Source organism: Phacochoerus africanus, chromosome 7 (genome assembly GCF_016906955.1).
Source record: "Phacochoerus africanus isolate WHEZ1 chromosome 7, ROS_Pafr_v1, whole genome shotgun sequence".
Taxonomy (NCBI): domain Eukaryota; kingdom Metazoa; phylum Chordata; class Mammalia; order Artiodactyla; family Suidae; genus Phacochoerus; species Phacochoerus africanus.
In genome coordinates this window covers 34327504-34337131 of record NC_062550.1, presented here as the reverse complement: position 1 = coordinate 34337131, position 9628 = coordinate 34327504, and positions in this window count along the sequence as shown.

The window sequence follows — 9628 nt, the reverse complement described above, 5'->3', positions numbered from 1 at the left end:
GTGTCCCCCACACAGTGTCTGATGGATATAAACAGAGTTGTCACAACTACTGCACAAAAACATACTGAGGGGAGTTCCTGGTGTTGTTTTGTTTTTTTGTTTTGCTTTTTAGGGCTGCATGGAAGATTCCAGGCTAAGGGTTGAATCAGAGCTGCAGCCACCAGCCTACACCATAGCCACAGCCACGCAGGATCCGAGTCATGTCTGCAATCTACACCGCAACTCATGGCAAAGCCGGATCCTTAACCCACTGAGTGAGGCCAGGGATCAAACCTGAGTCTTCTGGGATCCTAGCCAGGTTTGTTTCTGCTGATCCATGAGGGGAACTGCAATATATTTTTTTTAAGAGATGCAAACCCTGGGGATGGGGGTGAGGATAAGACACTGACAGAAAAGGGAGACGTTGAGAGTCAGCAGATCTTGCTGTTGGAAGCCTGTCTGATGGGAGTGAGCGGGTGATTGAGCTGGAGGGACAGGAAGGTGTGATCCAAGGGCTCACACTAGCCATTTTGTGAGAAGGCCTCTGTTTCGGGCACCATGCTAGGCGTGCCTTGCATATTATTTTATTTAACCTGACAATAAACCTAGAAAGTTAATACTACTCTCCTTATTTGACAGGTGAGGCAACTGAGGTTCAAACACAGCAGCTGGGAGTTCCCATCATGGCTCAGTGGTTAATGAATCCAACTAGGAACCACGAGGTTGCAGGTTCGATCCCTGGCCTTGCTTGGTGGGCTAAGGATCTGGCATTGCCGTGAGCTGTGGTGTAGATCGCAGACTCGGCTCAGATCCTGCATTGCTGGGTCTCTGGTGTAGGCCGGCAGCGACAGCTCCGATTCGACCCCTAGCCTGGGAACCTCCATATGCTGCGGGAGTGGCCCTAGAAAAGGCACAAAGACAAAACAAACAAACAAATGCAGCAGCTGACTTGTGCAATGTCACACAGCAGGTTGATTTGCCCCAGAGTCTGTGGATTAAATCAGAGCTCAGAGTTTGAGAGGTAGAGCAGGTGGGTAACCCAAAGCAGGAAGCTGGGCTCCAGGAGCTCCTAGACTAGGCTGGAAGGCCAGCAACACAGAGAGCTAGATTTAGATGGGTCTGACACATTAGTCATGGATTGCCACAGAATGATGGCTGGGGGTGGGGTTGGGGGTGGGAGGGTAAAGAGGTCAGCCAAGGAAACAGGTTGACTATTAAGGAGAGAGGGTGACATGACCAGATTGTATGAGCCCTAAAAGTGCTGACTTTTTTGTAAAGGGTTGGGCAGGGCTAGCTCTATAATTTGTAGGACTGATGCAAAATGAAAATGTGGGGACCTTTGTTCAAATACAGTATTGTTAAATGTTCTGAAAAAAACACCCTTTTATCTGCAATTGCTCTCTCTTGACTTGTCGTGGTGTTTTATTTACCATCTATTTCCTGCTCTGGCCCTTGGACGCAGGGAATGCCTGCAGAATGAGAGCAGACTGTCACAGAGGCCCAGGGTGGCTCTGTCCCATGACTTGGGGCATGCCCTCGCCCCCAGCTTCGGAGTTCTGCCTTCCCTGAGATGCTGCACCCCAGCTGGACACAAAGAAATCGGCCTTCCCTTCCCTCAGCCCAACACCCCAGGCCAGAGCAGGTCAGCCATGAAGGAACCACCCCATCCTTGGTGCCTGGATTGGGATGGTTGAGGAACTCAAGCGCAAGGGCGTGGCCCTGCCAGCCTGGAGAGGAAACGGTGCTTCCATGCCCGCCCCCGAAAGATATCACAAGGTGATCTTCCCCAACTTCAACCCTGCTTGTGCCTCAGAACCGTCCCTCACCAGGGGCAGAGGGCAACAGCAGGGCACAGGCAGCATGACCCAATCACTGCCTCGGAGGGGACAGAAGTGGGGGAGGCTGGCTTGGACCCAGGGTACTGGGAGTTTGGGAAGAGGAGAGTGGGAGGCCGAGAACCTGACCAGGGAAGGAGGGAGGCAGTGAAAGGTGGAACCCCCCCATGAGCCGCAGCTCCAAGCCCCTGGTGCAGGCTCCCCTTTCTGTCAGACCTTACTTAAAAATACAAATTAGGGGAGTTCCCGTCGTGGCGCAGTGGTTAACGAATCCGACCAGGAACCATGAGGTTGCGGGTTCAGTCCCTGCCCTTGCTCAGTGGGTTAACGATCCGGCGTTGCCGTGAGCTGTGGTGTAGGTTGCAGACGCGGCTCGGATCCCGCGTTGCTGTGGCTCTGGCGTAGGCCGGTGGCTACAGCTCCGATTCAACCCCTAGCCTGGGAACCTCCATATGCCGCGGGAGCGGCCCAAGAAATAGCAACAACAACAAAAAAGACAAAAGACAAAAAAAAAATACAAATTAGGAGTTCCTGTCGCAGTTCAGCAGAAACGAATCTGACTAGTATCCATGATGATGCAGGTTCAATTCCTGGCGTCTCTCAGTGGGTTAAGGAGCCAGTGTGGCGTGAACTGTGGTATAGGTCACAGATGCAGCTCAGATCTTGTGTTGCTGTGGCTGTGGTATAGGCCGGCAGCTACAGTTCCAATTCAACCCCTAGTCTGGGAACTTTCATATGCTGCGGCCCTAAAAAAAAAAAAAAGATGAAACTGTTGTTAGTTGTTAGTCCTATGTCGTAAAAAAGAATTATAGGAGTTCCCATTGTGGCACAGTGGAAATGAATCCAACCAGGAGCCATGAGGTTGTGGGTTCAATCCCTGGCCTCACTCGGTGGGTTAAGGATCTGGCATTGCCATGAGCTGTGGTATAGGTCACAGATGCAGCTCAGATCTTGTGTTGCTGTGGCTGTGGTGTAGGCCGGCAGCTACAGCTCTGATCCAGCCCCTAGCTTGGGAACCTCCACAGGCCGTGGGTGTAGCCCTAAAATGACATAAGACAAAAAATAAAAATAAATAAATAAATAAAAAGAATTATAGATGGAATAGCCTAAACAACAGACATTTATATCACCATATTTCTGGAAGCTACAAGTTGGAGACCAAGATATTGGCAGGTTTAGTGTATCTTGAGGTTTCGCTCCTTGGCTTGTACATGGTCATTTTCTCCGTCTGTCTTTGCCTGGTCTTTCCTCTGTGTCTGTGTCCTTATCATCTCTTCTTACAGTGACTCAAGATTAGGAATATCCTTTTCTTACCAGCCATATTGGATTATGGCTCACCCACAGTGACCCCATTTAATCTTAAATAAAGGGTCTTTATAGGACCCTGTTTTCAGATACAGTCAGATTCTGAGGTGTTGAGGCTTAGGATTTCAAAATATGAATTTGGGCCAGGGTGGGGTGGGGCTAACAATTCAGCCCATATCAATCATTAAGATTTTCAAGATGACCACTGCAGAGCATTAAATCCCAAGCACGGGACACCTCTGTGCATGGGTCCCTGTGTGGCTGCACTGGACATGCAGCCACGGAGCCTCCCTGGGCTGGGAGGTGAATGGTGTAGGAGCAGCGGTATGCAGCTGGAAGGATCGGACCTCCTCCCAGTCCTGGAGGTGTCAGGTTCATGGAAGCCTCTCGAGCACCTTTCCCTGGACTGAACTGTAAGGGAAGCAGAGCAGCATTCTTCTGTTTTTGTTTTGTTTTTTTTTTTTTCCTTTTCGGGGCCGCACCTTTGGCATATGGAGATTCCCAGGCTAGGAGTCAAATCAGAGATGTAGCTACTGGCCTACACCACAGCTCATGGCAACGCCTGATCCTTAACTCACTGAGTGAGGCTAGGAATCGAACCCCACATCCTCATGGATCTTAGGTTCATTAACCACTAGCCATGATGAACACTCCAAAAGCAGCATTCTTGATGAGAGCCAGGTTCTGATAAGATAACGGGAGGGGTGACAACATCTTTGAGCAGGTTGAGGATGGAAAGACATTTCTCTGCAATCAAATGAACATTCCACTGGATGGGGCAGAGCTGTCTGGGAGGGAGGTTGGCAGTGAGCAAATAAACCCTGGAGGGAACAGGGGTGTATGAGGATGGGAGAGAATAGATACCGGAGGACTTTACATTTTATTACTCATAATTATGCTGGTTTAAATCCTCTGAATTCAGAAATTCAATTGAGTTATAATGGAGCATTAACATTCCTGGATGCTGCTCTGCTGCACTTCACCCACATATAACTGACTGGCCAATGGGAGGATATTTTCATGCTGTTATCCTGTGGTCTCCATTCCAACTGAGCAACATTTGTGGGGGATGGATTACGAAGAAGTGTATTCTGTAGCTTTCACATACAATGTACTCCCCCACACTGTAAACAAAATCAGCATTGTTATCACATCGCTGTAGAATTCCAGCAAATTCAGCCGAGTCCCCTGAATATTTGCTTGGGGGTCATTAGACTTACTATATTTTAATAGTCTCTCCCAGAGAACAACAAAAAAGGCTTGTCTGCATTTATATGGATAGAAATATAGGCGATTAGTAAGTCTAAAAAGCTCCTGTGGTGGAATATCACTGCAGGAAATTAATAACATGTGAAGTTGAAAGATAAAAGCAGCTTTTTTACACAGAAAGCTACATAACGAAAATACTGAGATTATTATTGCATATGGTTTTTATTTTGTATTCAAATCCCATCAAATAAGATTAAGAAAATTAATTTTTAACTGTTTTAATCATGGCAAGCATTTAAAAATTAAAGTAATACATGTTCATTATAGAAAATGTAGAAAAAAAATTGTTACCAAAAAAGGGTGGGATATTATATTCCTACCCACTTTCTTGTAGTATTTTTATTTAATTTCTTCTAGTCCTTTTTCTAAAATTATGTAAATTTTCTTTTTGCAAAAAGTAGGATCTTATTTGAATAGTGTTTAATAATCTGCCTTTTCCTGCTTAACAATGTAGTACGAACATTCTTTGTAACATTATGTTAATAGCCATATTTAGTTATAATTTTTTTTGGCCATGTCCACAGCATGCAGAAATTCCATAGGCCTAGGATCAAACCCGATCCACAGCAGTGACAAAGCAGAATCCTTAACTCCTAGGCCACTAGGGAACTCCTAGTTATAATTTATTTTACAAAATTTCTGCTGTTGAACATTTAGATCCTCTTCAGCTATTTACTATTGAAAACCAAGTAGCAATGAACATCCTTCTAGCTATAATTTTTTGCACCTCTACTGGATATGATCTCCATAGGAAAGAGTCACAGAAGTGTGAACTGTGTGAACGTTTTTAAGCCTTTTGAAAAAAATATTTTTATTCGGGCAAAAAGACTAAGAACTAGTTCTGCTTGAATAATTACTAGGGATTTCCACATGAAAAGAATAATAGAAAGCATACCAGATTAGAGCAGTAAGACCTGGGTTGAATTTCTGATTCTTCCACTGACAAGTTAATAAAACCTTGATTAGTCACTCAACCTTTTTTAGGTCTTGTTGTCATTAAACACGTTTGGCAATGAGATGGAAATACAGTTGTCCTTGGAGATAAATAGACACACAATAAATATGAACAGGAACAAACCAGGAGAGTATGCATGATTATATAAATGGGAAGAATGGGAGCACAAATACCAACATATCTTTGTCACCAGTCATTTAGTGATTTTCTTTAAGTCCTATCTGGGCCAAGAGATGTTGGTTGACCACAGCTGCACAGGAAATGGAGCTTCACAGGAAGTTGAAGGTGACCCCACAGGCCCTGCCCAGGGCGTGGCAGCTGTGGTTAAGCACCAAGTTCCCTTGGGGAGATTCTTCCTCTAGTGCATGAGACAGTCTCAAGCTTCCTTCATTGAGAAATACTTAAGATCGACAAATTCCCCTGGGCCACATCATATTGCTTCAAATGTAACCTGCCTTCGGGGAGAAAATCCACTAATAGGTTGACTTGAAAATGTGAGTTCTCCAGACAGTTATATTTTTCATTAGAAGGTAGAAAAACTAGTATGCTAAGTTTTATGAAGCTCCTTGAACTTGGTCAATGCAGTCCTGCCAATGAAAGTCCATTCCAAAGAGACAGGAATTCAGGTCGCTGAGATGGTTGAGGCCAAGAAAGACCGCCAAAAAAATCTCACCTAGGTCAGTGCCAACTCTGATGGAAGCCAGTCCTACTGGGTATGACCTGCTTTCTTTCAACTGCAATAAGCAAAGAGCTAGATTTTTCATTTATTCAATGGGTATCAATGAGTATCTTAACTTCATACCTGGAGGAGGTCATGGCCTTAATACTGAAGAGAGACTTATAAACAATAAGTAAAATGCAAAAGTGAACACACATCTCAACTACTGAGGGAGAACAGATGAGCAGGTGATGAATCACTCAGGGAAGTAAGGGAAGGATTCATGGAGAAAGTGATATTTATACTAGTCACAGACGGTGATAAGGATGTACCTGCTGAAGGTGAGGGTGGGGAGAGAAGGCCATTCCAGATGGCTGGGTTGGCACACACGAAGATGAGAAGGGATGTAACATATGCTTCAGGATCCGTAACAAATGCAGTGGGGCTAGAACAATAGATACAAAGTCTATGGAAAGGAGGCAAGAAACAGGTAGTGATGGGATATAAATGACAGAAAAATAGTTTGGGACCAGTTTATGAAGGCCCTCTTGCACTACTGAAAGAACTTTGGGGAGTTCCTGTCGTAGCTCAGTGGAAACAAATCCGATTAGTATCCATGAGGACATGGGTTCCATCCCTGGCCTCGTTCAGTGGGTTAAGGATCCAGTGTTGCCATGAGCTGTGGTGTAGGTCGTTCATGCGGCTCAGATCCCGTGTTGCTGTGGCTGTGGCGTAGGCTGGTAACTATAGGTCTAATTCGACCCCTAGCCTGGGAATTTCCATATGCCATGGGTACGGCTCTAAAAAAGACAAAATAAATAAATCAATAAATAAGAACAACTTTGGGTATATTCATTTAAGATAGAGAAATATGGGAATCCCCCAGTGGCCTACCAGGGTTCAGTGTCTCGGGTTCAGTCTCTGGCCTGAGAACTTCTGCATAGCCCGAGCACAGCCGCACACCCTCCAGAGAGAGAGAAATATATATTGGAAACTGAGATAATGAATTTATCCTAAGTTTCTAAAAATCACTGGAAAGATATTAACCTCAAAGAAAGTACTTGATGGAGTGTCACATGGTTCTGAAATAGGCCTTATCCTGTGGAGCACTTTTTATTGACAATTTTGTGGATAGAATAAACAATCTCATCAAACAGGCAAATTATACAAGTCTGAAAAGCACTTAAAATTTGGATAATCCAATTAGAAAATTTAACACAAATATTATATGATATCACTTATATGTGGGATCTTAAAAAAAAATGGTACAAATGAACTTATTTACAAAACAGAAAGAGACTCAGATATAGAAAACAAATGTATGGTTTCCAAAGGGGAAAGGAAGGGAGGGATATATTAGGAGTATGGGATTAACAGATATATAACATAAAGATACACTGTATATAGCACAAGTAAGTATAATCAGTATCTTATAAAAACCTATCATGGGAACCCCTGCTGTGGTGTGGGGGGTTAAGAATCTGACCGCAGCAGCTCAGGTTCCTGCAGAGGCACAGGTTCTATCCCTGGCCCGGCACAGTGAGTTAAAGGATCCAGCATTGCTGCAACTGCAGCTTAAGTTGTGGCTGTGGCTCAGATTCAATTCCTAGCCTAGGAACTTCCGTATATCTTGGGCGTGGCCCCCCCAAATGGTTAGATATTGTTATAACAACACAAGTATAATGCACTCTGTGTTTTATTTCATAAAATTAATTACACAGGGAAACAATGAAGGAGAGGTGAGCTGTCAGCAGTTTCTGTGAAAAACACCTTGGTAGGTTCATAAGCTCAGTAAAAGCTAGTATAAAATGATGAATTTGAGACACACACAACACACACACATGCACACGCCCTTAGCACAACCTTAGAAGAAATTAATAGTAACATACCCAAATTATTATTATTATTATTGCTTTTTAGGGCTGCACTCGCAGCATATGGAGGATCCCAGGCTAGGGGTCTAATTGGAGCTGTAGCCACCGGCCTACACCAGAGCCACAGCAACGCGGGATCTGAGCCACGTCTTTGACCTACACCACAGCTCACGGCAACGCCAGATCCTTAACCCATTGAGCCAACATACCGAAATTAAATGACAGTACGAAGTAATATTCTTTTTACCTACCATATATATTGAAATTATTACACTTGATTGGACATGATACATTTTGAGTTATTAATGATTTAAAAATTTTCCCATTTTTTTGGAGATCCTATTGTGGTTCAGCATAATGAACTCAACTATTATCCATGAGGACGAGGGTTTGATCCCGGCCCAGATCTGGTGCTGCTGTGAGCTGTGGTACAGGCAGGAAACTCCAGCTTTGACTCAACCCCTAGCCTGGGAACTTCATATGCCCTAGGTGTGGCCTTATAAAAAGGCATTAAAATGTTTTCCCCACTTTTCAACGACCAGGATGCTGTGAAAAATAAAAATACCCGCTCACATATGTTCTTGGCTTCCCATCTCCTCTTCCCAGACTCTGAGCTTCACTCATGTAAAGGTCCTAGATCTCCAGTGAGGAATGATTCCATGTAGACACAAGCATGGTTTTACTGAACTGGAAAGTGAAGGGCTGTCTTTTGGGGTTCTTCATGCCACTGGATCAAGAAGAAAGAAGTAGGATATTACATTGGCTCTGGGCATTGACGACAGTGATCAAGGGGAAATCGGATCGGTGGGCACAACAAGGGCAGGAATGTTTAAGTTTGGAATCCAGGCAATTCTGCGTGCTGACAGTTCCATATCCAGCGGTGGAAGTTCACGTGCAGTTGTCACCCGTCAACAGAGGTGGGGCCACGACTCAGCCTTCGGGGATGAAGGTTTGGTGCACATCATCAGGGAAGGAAACCCAGCCAACCAGGGTGCTGGTTGAAGGTGACAGAAACAAGGAAGGAGACTTTAAAAAAAGCATATTATAAACACAAATGATAGCCTTGTGACAAATTACAGAAACGAAGACCGACTCAGCCATGCATATTTCCTTTGTTTTGCATTTATTTTTAATCAAATTTTATTTTTCCCTCTTTTCTCCTACGTAAGACCTGTTAGTGATGATTACCTTTATTCTCAGAAAATCCAGGTAGAAGAAAAATTAAGATCACCTAGAGGGAGTTCCTGCTGTGGCCCAGCAGAAACAAATCCAACTAGTATCCATGAGGATGCGGGTTGGATCCCTGGCCTAACTCAGTGGTTTGGGGATCCAGCGTTGCCGTGAGCTATGGTATAGGTTACAGACGCAGCTCAGATCCTGCGCTGCTGTGACTGTGGTGTAGGCTGGCAGCCGCAGCTCTGATTTGACCCCTAGCCTGGGAACTTCCACATGCCGCGGGTGAGGCCCTAAAATGAAAGAAAAAAAAAAAAAAGATCACCTAGATATGGAAAGGATGATTGATGAGACCTAATGTCTCCTCTTTTGGGAAGTGATGGCATCTTGAATTATTTAAAGGATATCTGTATGATATTGTTATTGTTACTGGGAGTTTAAATATAAGGTACAAGGGTGAGCATAGATGCTCAACAGCCAAAGAATAGGATTTGTCTGTTGGCCCTTATCTCCGTGTTTGCCCTTCTGTGCTTTCCACTATAGTTCAGGAGTCCCCTGATGGCCTAGCAGTTAAGGATCC